Here is a 15,667-nt window from a genome sequence, read left to right on the forward strand (position 1 = left end):
GGAGAGGAGGGCCTCCCCGGAGTCACTTACTAGAGGCCGAGCCATAATTGACATAGATGGTTTCCAAGTGCTGTTTCCTTTTCTCCAAGCATTTCTCTAGTACCAACTGTGTGCCAAGCGCTGTGCTGGGTGTGGGGTCGGAGAGGCCGGTGGGGCCCAGTCCCAGCCCTTAACGACCGCTCAGTCAACTGAGGTGCTTAACCTGATCCAAGATAAATCGGGGGGAACGAATTGGATAAAGGTGTTTTGGCTTTGTTTGTTTTGTTTTGGTTTGGTTTTTTTATTATTTTTGAGAGAGAGGGGTGATCTCAAGCGGGGCTCTGCGCTGACAGTAGCAAGCCCAATGTGGGGCTTGAACTCACCTGAGCCGAACTCCCATGCTCAACTGACTGAGCCATTCAGGTGCCCCTTTTCCTTCCCTCTTAAAGCCCCCCATCTCACAGAAGTCATTAGTATTGCATCGCCTTCATAGCACTTTTTTATGTGGTAGGTGAATTTTACAATTGTTTTTATTACTTAGCTCTCAGTTGCTGTGGGAGAGATGGGTCACAACAATTAGGCTTGTTTTGCAGAATGTGGGCAAGAGTTCAGGGGTGAAGAGCTTTCCCATGAGGTGCTCGGCTTTAACTGACAGAATGAGAATCAGATTCCCATCTCCAAAGCTCCTCTCGTGCTCCTTGACTCATGCAGGTTAAGCATGAGAAATTGACGGGAAAGTCCTTAGCAGGTCCTATACACTGGCAAGAAACTTGGTATTATTTCACTGTGTAGGTAGTGCAAGAAATGAGCGTAAGTCTAGGCCCATGGTAGTGACTCAACAAACACCCACCGTTTTTGTTAGAGGAGATGCTATGTGCTCAAGAAATTTTGGTTCAATGAACTCCTTTTTTTTTTTTTTTTTTTTTTATTGAGAGACCACAAGCAGCGGAGTGATAGAGAGAGAGAGAGTCCCAAGCAGGCCTCCCACCCAGAGCCTGGGTGTCTCAGTCGGTTAAGAGTCTGACTCTTGGTTTCTGCTCAGGTCATGATCTCACAGTTCGTGAATTCGAGCCCTGAGTAGGGACCTGCACTGACAATGTGGAGCTTCCTTTGGATTCTCTCTCTCTCTCTCTCCTCTCTCAGTGCCCCTCCCCCACTCATGAGGGCGTGCACGTGTGCTTGCGCGTGTGCGTGTGCTTGCGCGTGTGCGTGTGCTTGCGCGCGCGCTCTCTCTCTCAAAAATAAACGAAAAAAAAGGAAGAAGGTTCTGCCATGAGAGTGGTACAGTACAGCACTAAGTTGTGTATGCACTGGAACTCATATGGGAGTTTGTTGGAAGGGCCAGGTCTTAGGTTAGGCATTGAAGTTAAGTCTAAATTAGACACAGACAGGTCCTGTTGACTCCCTTCAGTCTGCAAACACCATTTCCCCCCCTTCCATCCCTAAGGACCTTTGGTTTTCCCATGGCTTTCATTTTCTGATTTGTCATCTTCATTTTCTTCTGGCTGACACCTGACTTGGGCAATGGAGAGGGGAAGGACATAGGGAGTCATGGTGTTTTGAGAACTTCTGGCTTCGGGCTTAGCTGAGGAGCTTCTGTGCTATTCTGTTCTATTTTGTTCCATTCTGCAAGAGTTACTGACCACCTTTTTTTTTTTTTTAAGTTTATTTATTTTGAGAGAGAGAGAACATGAGCAGGGGAGGGCCAGAGAGAGACTAGGGGACAGGAGATCTGAAGCAGGCTCTGTGCTGACAGCCGAGAGCCTGATACTGGGCTCGAGTTCACAAACTGAGATCATGACCTGAGTCGAAGTCAGGTGCTCAACTGACTGAGCCACCAAGGTGCCCCACTGAGCACCTTCTTTGTTTAAGACATCCTTTTAAACACTTAGGAAGATCTGGAGAAAGTTGTGTTGACATATTTGGCTTTATTTTCTCATCATGGAAATGAGATGATTGGGTTTAGTGCATTCGTTTACCACATATTTATTGGCCTGCAGTTTATAAAGCACTTTGCTGTGTCTCAGGGGTGCCATGATGATTTGGAAAAGGTCCTTGCTATTTATTTGTCTGTTTGTTTGTTTAGAGAGTGTGGGGGAGGGGCAGAGACAGAGGGAGAGAGAATCCCAAGCAGGTATTTGATATCAGGGATTCAGCCTGAGATCACAGCCTGAGTCAAAATCAAGAGTCTGACACTCAACTGACTGAGCCACCCAGGTGCCCCAAGGTCCTTGCCCCTTTTTTTTTTTTTTAATGTTTACTCATTTTTGGCAAAGAGTGCAAGCAGGGGTGGGGCAGAGAGACAGGGAGACACAGAATCCAAAGCAGGCTCCAGGCTCTGAGCTGTTAGCACAGAGCCCGATGCAGCACTTGAACTCACGAACCATGAATTCATAACTTGGGCCAAAGTAGGACACTTAACTGACTGAGCCACCCAGGCTCCTTGCTTTTAAACAAGACACACAGTCCGGTAAGAGAGGTGCAATAGAATATATATTGGGCAAGATGTGATGTCCCTTAGAATGCTGTGATTATTTGGGGTCCTATTCCCCAGAGTATTATGACTATTCTGTTAGAAAAAGGTCCTGTAGCCAACTAAGTGTGGTAAAGTCCAAGCGCAACAAAATTAAATGGGTATTTTTATCATGGGACTCTCTGAGCCTTTAGTAACCTAATGCACACTGTGACCTCCCAAGAGGTTTGTTTCTCAAAGTTATTTGATCAGAGAGTCCCCACCCTCCTCCTTTTTTTTTTTTTTTTTTTTTCTTAATCCCCCTAAGACATTTCTTAGGCTTAGAGTTCCAGTGTGCTTTGGGAAAAGCTGCTGTGAGCCATGGATCCAGTCTGTAGCATCTGAGCATAGGAAGGGTACTCAGACATGCACTGTAATCACAGAAACAGGGTTGAAAGTTCTACAAATGAAAGGTGTGCTCACACACTAGGTGATTTCAGACACAAGGACATGTGACTAGGGTTGAGGGTGTGAAATCAGAACAGGAAGGCTGAGCTTGTGAAGGAGTTGTATAAGCAGAGGGGCTGGAAGATTGTCAAGAGTCATCAGGAACAGGGGTTGAGTATCCGACTCTTGATCTCAGCTCAGGTCATGATCTCACAGGTGGTGAATTTGAGCCCTAAGTCAGCACGGAGCCTGCTTAAGATTCTCTCTCTGTCCCTTCCCTGCTCATGTGCCTTCTCTCTCTCTCTCTCTCTCTCTCTCTCTCTCTCTCTCTCTCTCTCCCCCCCCCCCAAAAAAAAAAGAGAGAGAGCCACTTGGAAGCAGAGATGCAGATTCCCTCCTCTGAGCCAACCCCTCGCCACCTGCACTGTAGTTTTTCCAGCATTTCATCTCTCCTTCCTCTTCTGCTAATTCCATCTGGAGACATTTTAGACCAGATATGCTCCAAACTGGATTTACTGGTTCACTTTACTGATCAAACACTTGTCAGGACCTTCTGATCACAAGTAAGCTTACAAATTAAATTGAGCATTCAACCCTCCTTCCCCCTCTACAGTGTTCTCCTGAAAGTCTGGTTTTATTCTGGGTTTTTCTGCCTGGTGTCAGTTCTGTGAATAACTAGTGCAAAACTACATTCCCAGGGGGATTCCTGGCCCAAGGGAGTCAGGGAATTGGGGCCAAGAGTGAGGATAGTTTTAGGGGTCATCTGCCATTAGAAGAACTGTGCTCTAGATTCGTGGTGACCTCTTCAGGTACGTCTTCCCCACATAACACCCCCTCCTTCTTCTGAATTAACAGACTGACTTCATAAATGTCATTGCATTCTAGAAGGCCCATTCCTCAGGTCAATGTAAAGCCTTTCAACCCAGTCACTTCCTTGTTTGGGCTGGAGATGCCATATTCCTGTAACAGGATATCCTGTGGGGCAGTTAAGACTCCACTTCTTTTGGGGTTAATTGTCTACTCTGAGTAAGGAATTCTGTCCTATGTGGGTCCATGTTCTTCAAGTACCAGAGGAGAGAACAGACTTCTCCATATATGGAAATTCTTACCCACCACACTCATCTATTGGAAGAGTAGGAGGTGATTCAGGGTTTAGGAGAAGCAGGATTTGAATTCTAGTTTCCAGGAACAAAGTCATCCCCCTCGCCCCCTCGTCCTGCCCCCTCCATTCCTTTGCCCCTCATTCTGGAAACAGAGGAGAGAATGTCTCAGTGCTGTTTCCCTTAGGTCTTAGGACCACCTCCCTGCAGTGGGGCTCCGGGTGTGTGAGAGGAGGGCCAGCTGCCTGTGGGGCCTGACTCTGGTGAGAACATCATTATTGATGGAGCAAATGGCATTTCTGCTCACAGACCTGGGGCTTGCAGCCGTGTGGAGTTGCACCGTGACAGGATATGTTCCTGGAAGTACTGGCCACTTTGATTTGGCATGTGGACAGCTCCTTTTCCAGGGGAGCTCTTCTCACAGTGGGATTTAGAGATAGACTCTGCCTGATGGAAAATTCCATTAAAAAAAAATTAAGTGTATTTATTTTTTAAAGCAAGAGAAACAGAGCATGAGTAGAGAAGGGGCAGAGAGACAGAGGGAGACACAGAATCCAAAGTGGGCTCCATGCTCTGAGCTGTCAGCACAGAGCCCGATGTGGAGCTCAAACTCACAGACTATGAGATCATGACCCGAGCTAAAGTTGGCGGCTTAACCGACTGAACCACCAGGTGCCCCCAGGAAAATTCTATTTTTTTTTTTTTAATTTTTTTTTTCAACGTTTTTTATTTATTTTTGGGACAGAGAGAGACATAGCATGAACGGGGGAGGGGCAGAGAGAGAGGGAGACACAGAATCGGAAACAGGCTCCAGGCTCTGAGCCATCAGCCCAGAGCCTGACGCGGGGCTCGAACTCACGGACCGCGAGATCGTGACCTGGCTGAAGTCGGACGCTTAACCGACTGCACCACCCAGGCGCCCCGGAAAATTCTATTTTTATATAAAAACAGAGAGAGAGAGAGAGAGAGAGAGAGAGAGAGAGAGAGAGAGAGAGAGATTTCCTCCCACTTGAGGCATAGCCAGAATTGGGTAGAAAGGCAATTGAGGAGTGTTGTCTGATTGCTAGGGTTAGAGCAATGAGCCACAGGGACTTTTCTACACGCTTGAGTAAGAATAGTTTTAGCTAAAAAACAAAATTATGGTTGGCTTTAAGCAGATAAAATGTTGCCATATATGCAGCATTTGCATGGCATCCATAGTCTGGGATCAATACCCAGCATTGCAGGATGGCATGTGGTTGATGGACTATCAGCATTGGAAGGAGTCTTAGAGATTATTCGTTTGGTCCACCTCATTTTGCCACAGGATGGTAGGCGGTGGAAGCCTGGGGAGCCCAGCTAACTCACCCTGCCATCGGGTACCGGGCTGATTGGGTGGGATTAGAACCCAGATCTTTTGGCTCTCAGATCGTTCCTCCTTCCAGTACACTCTGCAGGCAGAGGCGGAGAAGGACATGCCCATGTTGCAGGTAAGGAAATTGGGACTCTGGGTACCAGAGTTGCCCACGCTTACTGATCCGATTGGTGGCACTGAGAACCAGTACCCAGTTATTTCAGACCTCTTTGTACCACGTTACATGGGCTCAGATGCCTGAATTTGTTGTTTTTAGATTTTTTTCCTTTTTTTTTTTTCTCTCTTTCTTTTTTTGGTGTCTACTTACTCTGCTTTTGGTCATTTGAATGTTACTTGAATGTGAGCTGCTGCCTTCTGATTCTGCTCTGTATTCTGCTGTCTGTATCTTTTTCTTTCCTGAAAGGGATACTGGCTTGTCCACAATGCAGAACTGAATAGTGGAGACTTTTATTTCCATTTCTCCCAGGGTGGAAATTACGGATGGGCCTTGGGAAAGAATGAGCATGGCTTCCCATCTTAGCTCCTACCGCTATCCTGGAAGCTGCCAGAATTCTGGAGTGTATTTCCCATCGAAAGGTGAGCCACTGAATGGATTTTATACACACACACACCAATGCACACATTCATAGACACACAGACACACAGATACGCATACACGCCAGCTCACAGACATACATACAGACACACGCATACTCATAGACACATACACTCAGACATACACACAGATACATACACAGGGAGACACATATACACAGCACACACATAGACACAAAGACACAGACACACAGACATATACTCTTAGACACATGCACAGACATACATACAGACACAGATATAGGCGCACACACACACACACACAGATACGCATACACTTATACACGTACACAGACATAGTAGACGCACACAGACACACACAGACGTACATACAGTAGACACAGACACACACTTCTTTGCCTTCTTTGATATCAGGACAGCTTTCGAGAGAGACTTAGAGGGCACCACCCTCTCTCACAGCCGCCAGATGTTACATGGCCTTGGGTAGTTTTTTGTACTCAGTACGATTTTGCCAGTGTTTTCCATGATATTCACAGTGAATTCCAAAAGCCTCCCCATGTACAGTGAGGGTGTATGTGACCTGAGTACTATTCCATTGCTTTCGGGGGGATGTGAAATTTTGTACACACAGAGAACTTTTAACTGGAGGCCCCAATGTGATTCAATCCTCTCCAATTTTGGGGTACACTTGTCTCCTGGAGACACACACAGACTCTGGTACAACATCAGAAATGTGGGGCAGGCTGATGCTCCCCTATCAAATCTTATACAGAACAGCCCTCCCCATTAACAAAACCTGGTACTCTTTCCTCAGAAATGTACTGGGAGCCTCACTGCTTACATTGGACTCACAGTGGAATAATTGGGCCACTTCATTAAGACCTAATTGATGCTAGGCCTCATCAGGGACTAAGGACTATAGGGTTGAGACACAGGAGATTGTAGTTTTAGAACTACACAGTGGATCCCAGTGTGAAACCAATGCTGAGAACGACTTTTCTAAACATGCGTTGTCAAACTTTCATGTATATACGAATCACTTGAGGTTCCCTTTATTTTATTTTATTTTATTTTATTTTATTTTATTTTATTTTATTTTATTTATTTATTTTTTTTTTTTAACGTTTATTTATTTTTGAGACAGAAAGAGACAGAGCATGAACGGGGGAGGGGCAGAGAGAGAGGGAGACACAGAATCGGAAGCAGGCTCCAGGCTCTGAGCCATCAGCCCAGAGCCCGACGTGGGGCTCACACTCACAGACCGCGAGATCGTGACCTGAGTTGAAGTCGGACGCTTAACCGACTGAGCCACCCAGGCGCCCCTTGAGGTTCCCTTTAAAAACAGATTCTGGGTTCCCATACTCAGACATCATTACTCTTTAGATCTGGATGAAGCCGATTAATTTGTGTTTTTAACAAGCATTGAGGTTACCGTCCCCAAGCTTCATCTCCAGTAGCACTAAGCTAGAGAAAGCAGAAGACCACACCTGAGTCCCTTACACCCAACTGTCCTATCTCAACACAAACACTGCTATTCCCAGTGTGAAAACTACTAACAGCTTCTGGGAAGATGTCATTCTCTGCAAATCCCCTGCAAATTGGAAAGGGACTAAATAAGGCAGTGGTGTCTGAGTGAGGCTGTTTGGCGTAAATAAGATGTACTCATTCATCAAAGGGATGTTTATTGAGTATCTACTACATGCCCCAGGTGTATGAGGACACACTGTGTCCAGAACACTGTGCTGGGAATCTTACATACAAGATGTGAGTTAATCTTTCTAAAGTCGGGGGAATCAGGTGGTATGTGTTCATTTTTCCAGGAGGATTGGTTTCTGTGTATGCCTTCCTGGGAGTAGAGAGTCCTTCTCTTCTTTCTCATTATCAGTAATTTTAAAAATAATGTTGGATGTGAGGGCACAAATATAGAAAGCAGACTGGGGGACAGAATGGAAAAGTAGATTAGGGGCTCTGAGGGAAACCTGATGTATTTATGTATTTGCATTTATGTATTTGGTTTATTTTAATGTGTGAAAAATCAATGGACACCCCAGGAATGGAAGATGGTTTGCAGACGTGTTACCTTGGAGGTACTGTTTGAACCAGAAAGGTGAAAGTGACTTCCCAAATTGTAAATCCTTTGCTCTCCTTTATCTGAGTCTGAGTGTCAGCGAAGTATGAATGCCAACTTGGGTCACCCAGGAGGTGAAGCTGCTAGGAACTCACTTCTCTGAGCTGTCTGAGAAGGGAGGATCAGGGACTGGCAGTGGAGCCGTGGAGGGCAATTTCGTGGTCTAAGGGGTCATTTTTGACAAAATCTGAAGGGATAATTCTCTGTTAGGCTCTGCAGGCCCCATTTAGGCAAAGGGACTATTCCTGATGCAAATTCTGGGATAGCTGAGCTCTGTGCCCAGAATGTTAGCCCCGAAGTATGAAACAGGAACTGGGGCTGGGGGCAGGAGCATCAGAAGGTCTGCTGGAGGTGGGATTGATGGGCGCCTTATGTGTTCATATTACACAGGGTGATCCTGGATGGCCAGTCCCTGCTCGCGGTCTGCTCAGGGTCCCCTGCGTTGTGGGAAGTGCCGGATTCAGTTCCTTGGGTGGCGGTGGCGATGGAGGGATGGGTCACCTGTGTTCTGTTTGTGCGCATGTGTGATGTTTTGGCAGAAAGAAAAGGAGAAACATGAGAGGGCATCAAAACCTCTGGGTGCAATAACAACATGGGTCAGAGGGAGGATTGATCTCTCCATGGACTGTGCCCCCAGGTTGCCTGAACTATGAACTCAGGTGTGTGGGCTTGGTTGAGCTGGAATTTAATGCTGACGCTCTGGAGACCTGGGCTGATGAAGGGAGGAGCACACTACTGCAGGTTTTGGCCCCAAGAAGCGGCGTGTGTGCCGGAAGTCCTCTGTGCGCATGTGCAGCACTTCTCTGGAAACTGAATCTGCACAGGCACTATGCGGAGCTATTACCAAGAGTGAAGTCTGGGCAAGTGAAGGTGTTTCATTGGTGTCTTAAGCACGCATGTGCAAAAGTGGGCCAAGACGGGCAGGAAAAGATGTCACAGTGACTCTTAAGCCCACAACATGAGCAAGGTATTCAGGGCATGTAAAAAAAGTGGTCAAAATGGAAGGTGATGCTGTGTGGTGTTCAATGACGATCTGATGTATGTTCAGATTTTCAAGAGTTCACTGGACCAGTTGTCTATTCAGACGGTTGGGCATTCTCCACCTGTAGAAGGTAGGGGTAAGGTTTTTAAAGAGGATGTGGAAGCAAAGCAAGGAAATTGTTTGATTGGATATACCTTAAACAGTTGCCTTATTTTTGAAGACCTAGTTGACTAATTTTTTTCAGTTCATTTTCTTCCGTCCAGTACAGTGACCGTGAATTACGTTGTGGTTTCTTTACAGAGACTATCAAGGTATTAGAGCCACCTCAGGCTATAGCTTCCATAGAGAAGTTATTTAACATCTGAGTTCTTTAACAGTGAAACCATAGTTGGTAATATATTACAGGTTTGTTTGTTTGTTTTTTAATCCACTAACATGGTAATTTAGAAATTGTCCACTCATGGTAAGAACGCACAGTCAGGGTGGTGCAACAATCTCTTATCTCAGAACCACCCAGTTAAGTCATATGTGTACAAATCAAAGATGCACATTTCATGATGTGTGTGATAGCAGGAGACAGATACATTCAATTATATAAATGTATAAATAAGAGTGTTCCAATGAGGAGGTTTAATTAACAGTTATCTTGGGATATGAAGCAGATCCATTTCTACTGGTGTGAAAATATCACCTTCGTATATTATTGGTTAAGGAAAGTAATTTGATTGGCAGTAAGTTTGATATGACAATATTTATGTAAACATTGAACCCAGGAGAAAATATTTTACTGCTGGTGTATGTTATACAATTTCAAATGCGATTGCACATACACTCTGAGTTTGCACAAGAGGGAGGATCCACCTCAACTTGACAAACTGTTATGTCTGAAGATCAAACTTTTCTCGAATGGTGGTAACGTTTTTTTTTTCTCTTTTTACTTTATTTAAGTATTTTACTTAAAGTATAATTTGCTTTATTTTATAAGTTTACACTATATAATTTTCATTTTACAATTAATGATATGCCTACATTTAGTTGGTAAAATCAAGTTTCATGAGGCAATGAATTTTCTCGGGAACCTCTAGATCAGGTCACTTTCACGACCATACAAATTGTGGGCATAACCCATTTTCTTCTTGTGGTTTCCACGTGGTCTCCTCCATGGTCACACTTTGTGCATGGTATCCCCACAGTAGAGAGAAAATAATGAGTCTCACTGTTCACTCAAAATTCCACCCGTTTTCCTTTACCGTCTATATAATTGAAAGGATTACTGGGTATTTTATAGAAGTCAGGTTATTACCTCATGGACTGAAATTCGAAACTGTTGACAATTGTGAATAAAGTCCAAATGAAAATATTAATGAGTAGGAGAATGAATTAAGGACCTCCAAATGTACACATGACATTTTCATTACCCCAACCTTCATTTTCCTCCTCACCCCTCGCTATCACCATTGTTACCTCAATCTCTGCACCCCTAGGGCCTTTAGATTTCCATGAAACCTAACTCTTTCCCCACAAATGACCCTCCTAGTTCTCTTCATTGCTCACCTAAGTTCATCAGGTGCATTTTAGACCACCATACCAATAAACTCTGTTTTATCTGATCCCAGAACCCTCAGCCCAATCTTCTTTCTCTGCCATGGCCCTCAACTCCTCCATCCTCCATTTTTTCCTCCTCCATTGCCATTTATATTGCCTCTCCGGCCCCCATTTCAATGACTTCAGCCCATCTATGCTGTCTTTTATGTCTACCACCCTCAATGTCCCAGCTCTCACTTATCATGAGTCCTTAGTTTCCTCGTGATCTTGCACCCATGACTCCTAACCCTACACTCCCTGATTTTTTCTCATGGGCCTTTAGACTTCTGGTACCCACTTTTCTCCCAGCTCTGATGATCTGCCTCCACCCACATTAACTCACTGTACCCATTATGTTCCTCAGGCATCGTCTTTTCTTCCTACCCTTTATTTCTGGTTAGAGCACTGAATACTCTCTAAGGACTCCATTCACCAGTAACTATCTCCCTTCCATCCCTATGTTCTATAACCCTTCATAAGCAGTAAGGTTTGTATGCCTTTTACTCATCCTTGCCTCCTAACTCCCTTTTGCCAATCATTTCCTCATCCATTATCCCCTTCCTTCCCATGATTTCCTTTACCCTCTTACTTCCTCAATACACATATCCCTCATCTCTTTAATGTCCTTGCATACACTCCACCCCCAACCTCAAAACCTGTAGTGTACTTTAACCTCTCAGTGACACTTAATTACCTAGTGCCTATTGTGGCTTACATAGTGTGCCTCAAATAAATATGCTCAAGTCCTAACCCTGTAATTGTAACCTTACTGGGCAGTAAGATCTTTGCAGATGTAATCAAGTTAAAATAAGGTCATCCTGGATTTGGGTCAATTCTAACTCATTGACTGATATCCTTATAAGAGGAAAATTTAGACACACACAGAACGGTGTGTGATGATGAAGGCAGAGACTCAGTGATGCATCCACAAGCCAGGCCAGGCTAAGGATAGCTGACAGTCCTCAGAAGTTAGAAAGAGGAAAGACTCAATTCTTGAAGTAAAGTGTGGCTCTGCCAACAGCTCAACTTCAGACTTCTAAGAACCTCCGGAACTTTGAGACAGTAATTTCTCAGTGTGTTTAGACACTCAGGTGTGGAATGTGTGACAGCAGCCCTAGGAAACTAACACAGATCCCGTCCTGTCTTCCCCTGTGGCTCTGTGACCTCAAGCATCCAGGCTCTGTGCAGCTCCATTTGTCCCTGTGCCCTCTTTCTTACTCAACTATATCACTCCACGTCTTCATGCCACACATCTTGCCCTAAAGTGGCAATGCCCCTTACCCTTGAGTTGCACACATTGTATCATTCTTGATTATACTATTAAATGTGTCCATCCTACCATAATTCTGACTTTGTATCTTTTGTGGAAGAGATGGTATATATTCTCATACAGTTAGTCACAATATTTATAAGATTATGTTTAACTGTTTTTAAAAAGTCATTTGCATTATTCCAACTTAAATCCGTTTAAATAAAAGTTTTACCCAAATAAACCCATATGACTCATTAGACACTCCATTCTAGAGAATATAGTAATTGCCTGTATTTTCCAGAGGTTCTTCTTCCCACTCACCTATGTGTGTCTCCACACTGCCTTCTGATTCTCAAGCTTCAATATGAGCTCTTCCCTGGGTCTCCAGCCTGCTCGCCTTCTTTATAGACTTAACACTTGCCAGGACTCACAATAGTGTTAGCCAATTCATTAAAGAAATATTCCTGTCTATCTATGGAAAGAGAGGGAAAGAGAGGGAGGGAGAGAGAGAGAGAGATCTATTTCTATATATAATAAACCTTTATCTATTTCTAGATCTTTAGATATAAAAAAAACACAAAAATAGATGTATAGATATCCATTCCATTGATTCTCTTTGGAGACACCTCATACAGATTTTACTATCTGTACATTTTCTTCATTCATCATCAAACTGTTGAACTTATTTCACACTGATAATTATGTCTTATTTGACAAAACTTATGTGCTTCTTTTCAAGATTGTTTTTTGTATTATCACACAAAATAAAATGGAGGAGAAAGTTAAATCCTAACTTCCATTGGAAGCTTACCTGTGTGTATGTGTGAATTTAATTAAAACTTGAATTTATGCAGTCTTTGATACTTGTTATTAATACTAGGCCTTCTTATGTAGGAATTTCTTATTTTGTTTTTTTTTTATTTTTTAAATGTTTTTATTTATTTTTGAGACAGAGAGAGACAGAGCATGAGCAGGGGAGGGGCAGAGAGAAAGGGAGACACAGAATCTGAAGCAGGCTTCAGACTCTGAGCTGTCAGCACAGAGCCCAATGTGGGGCTCAAACTCATGGACTGTGGGATCATGACCTGAGCTGAAGTCAGACACTTAACCAACTGAGCCACCCAGGTGCCCCTTGGGTTCTTTTTAAACAACTTTTTTGGATATAATATACATGCTGCATATTTATTTCACCCATTTAATGCATAAAATTGATAGGTTTTTAACCAATTCATATGTAGGTAGAAGCAAACCATTATCCATCATAGAATATTTCATCACCTCATAAAGAAACCTCTATACTCTTTATCTATCCCTACCCTCATGCCTAAGATTCTACTAATCTGCTTATTTAACTTGTTTCCAGTTTTACGGAGATACTGGCATATGACATTATAGTAGTTGAAGGTGTACATCTTAATGATTTGATAAATGTATACATTGCAAAACATTTACCACAGTAAGTTTAGTTACACCCACCACCTCACAGTTACCAAGGTTTCATGTGTGACAAGAAATTTTAAGAGCTGCTCTCTTGGGGGCGCCCGGGTGGCTCAGTCACTTAAGTGTCCGACTTCGACTCAGGTCATGATTACTTACTGCTCCTCCATCATCTGGGTTATGAGAGATTCGCTGACATGCTGTTTTAATATGACCGGTGATTCTCACAGAGTCTTAGAACTGATAGATGGCATTCAGGCATAATTGAACAAAGTCAGGGTCTCTCCTGGATTGTTTGATTGGTTTGGGAACTGGGGACATTATCTTAAGATGCCATCTTGTTGGTCAGTATAATCTTTGTGTTTTTCTCTTTGTGTCTGCTAATGTTTATGCCACCTCATGCCTGCCAGCCTTCCTGTAGAACCATACCGTGGGCCACTCAACCGACCCTTGGGTAAACTCTAACTGCTGTACCACCACATCGTCCCTTATCAGCTTGAAGAAGCCAGTAAGGTCATCATCCCTGTTCCCTAATGGCAGGTACGGGCCCTATTCCAGGGGGAAGAATAAATAGGGAAAAGGTTAGTGTTAGGTAGGGAGAGATAAGGGACCTTCAGGAAGGCAGACTGCAGATGCAAATGGGAAGCTGAAGAAGCAGACAGATTTCTCCCCTTATGAAATCGTTATGGGCTCCTTCGCCCTCCCTGCTCCCCATTATCAAGGGCATAAGTGGGGATCTAAATGAGGTAGGAAATATAACCTTAAAGCAACAGATGCACGTCTTTGGCTTTACCCTAACCACCTTACACCACTGGGTTAGGGAGCAATTACTTGTGAATTCTGGCCACAGATGCTCACCCCTTTAAACCAGGAGATGCTTTCTGGGTGAAGGATTGGAATGTCCAAACCCTAAAACCCCTCTGGAGGGGCCTGTTCACTGTCATATTGTCCACACCTCCTGCAGTAAAGGTGGCCGAGGTGGGTCCCTAGATTCACCACAGCAGAGTGAAGCCAGCATCTCAAAACTGGGAGTTCATTCCTGGTCTATTAAGGCTGTGCAAGCTGACTATACAGAAGAAGCAATCTGCAACTCCAGAGGCTCTGGGAGACTGCAGCCCTGCTTTAGTTACTCTGGAAGCTGACGAATCCACGCATGGCAAAAGCCTGAGGAGTCGATGGTCCGGTGGAACAAATAGACTGTCCGTATTTTCTGTATCTGTTTCCTTATTGTGATGCGCTGTCACCCTGTGTCTCTCGCTGTTATTGTGATCCTTGCTCTACTTTTCACCATAGGATTGGCAGAGGCCACCCTGGCCAGCTGGGAGTGTGATGAGAGGTTTCTTTTTTTTTTTTTAATTTTTTTTTCAACGTTTTTTATTTATTTTTGGGACAGAGAGAGACAGAGCATGAACGGGGGAGGGGCAGAGAGAGAGGGAGACACAGAATCAGAAACAGGCTCCAGGCTCCGAGCCATCAGCCCAGAGCCTGACGCGGGGCTCGAACTCACGGACCGCGAGATCGTGACCTGGCTGAAGTCGGACGCTTAACCGACTGCGCCACCCAGGCGCCCCGAGAGGTTTCTAATAGCACTCACCTTCCCTTTGTGGATAGGATAGGATGGTTCATTGGTACCAACATGAAGAATCAATGGCCCTGGGAGGCTAGAGAATTAGTTCCCTGCAAACCTTACAGTGGAGCAGAATACCCCAGTCCTATTACTGGGGTTTGGCTCCACAAAAGCTCAATTATTGGGAAAAACTGTCTTGCCCAGTGGGGGAGAAAGTCTACCATCTCTGTTAGAAACTTAACGTGCCTAGAGCAAAGATTTTATAATTCAACCACCTGGGAAACCCAATGGTGGGGGTCCCCAGAGCATCTTGAGCCAGATCCCCACCCCCTGCCTATCTTCTCTTATCTCCGAGAGGCCTGGGACAATGTCCACACAGCTATCAAATGGCAGGCCACAGGTGGACTATATATGTGGAAAGACAGCCTGTCCAGTACTTCCTTCAGGCTGATCAGGGTCATGTGTGCTGGGAACTATTCATCCATCTTTCTTCCTGCTCTCACTTGCCAGAGGGGAACATTTGGGAGTCTAAGTGTATGGGGACAGGGAGACTCAAAGGAAATGACAGGCCCTATAGCAGTGCTAGGAATTTACCCAAGGGATACAAGAGTGCTGATGCATAGAGGCACATGTTCCCCAATGTTTATGGCAGCACTTTCAACAACAGCCAAATTATGGAAAGAGCCTAAATGTCCATCAACTGACGAATGGATAAAGAAGATGTGGTTTATATATGCAATGGAATACTACTTGACAATGAGAAAGAATAAAATCTGGCCATTTGCAGCAACATGGATGGAACTGGAAGGTATTATACTAAGTGAAATCAG

The 15,667-nt window shown here is 44.4% G+C and overlaps 1 long non-coding RNA gene across 1 annotated transcript; it reads left to right on the forward strand.

The window, feature by feature from the left end:
• Positions 1 to 7,911: 7,911 nt before the first annotated feature.
• On the forward strand, positions 7,912 to 14,605 carry LOC131499310 (uncharacterized). The gene is made up of 3 exons (XR_009255798.1): positions 7,912 to 7,994; positions 13,681 to 13,810; positions 14,235 to 14,605. It is a non-coding gene; the product is annotated as an uncharacterized LOC131499310 (long non-coding RNA).
• The last annotated feature ends 1,062 nt before the right edge of the window (positions 14,606 to 15,667 follow it).

This window comes from Neofelis nebulosa, chromosome 17 (genome assembly GCF_028018385.1).
Source record: "Neofelis nebulosa isolate mNeoNeb1 chromosome 17, mNeoNeb1.pri, whole genome shotgun sequence".
NCBI lineage: Eukaryota > Metazoa > Chordata > Mammalia > Carnivora > Felidae > Neofelis > Neofelis nebulosa.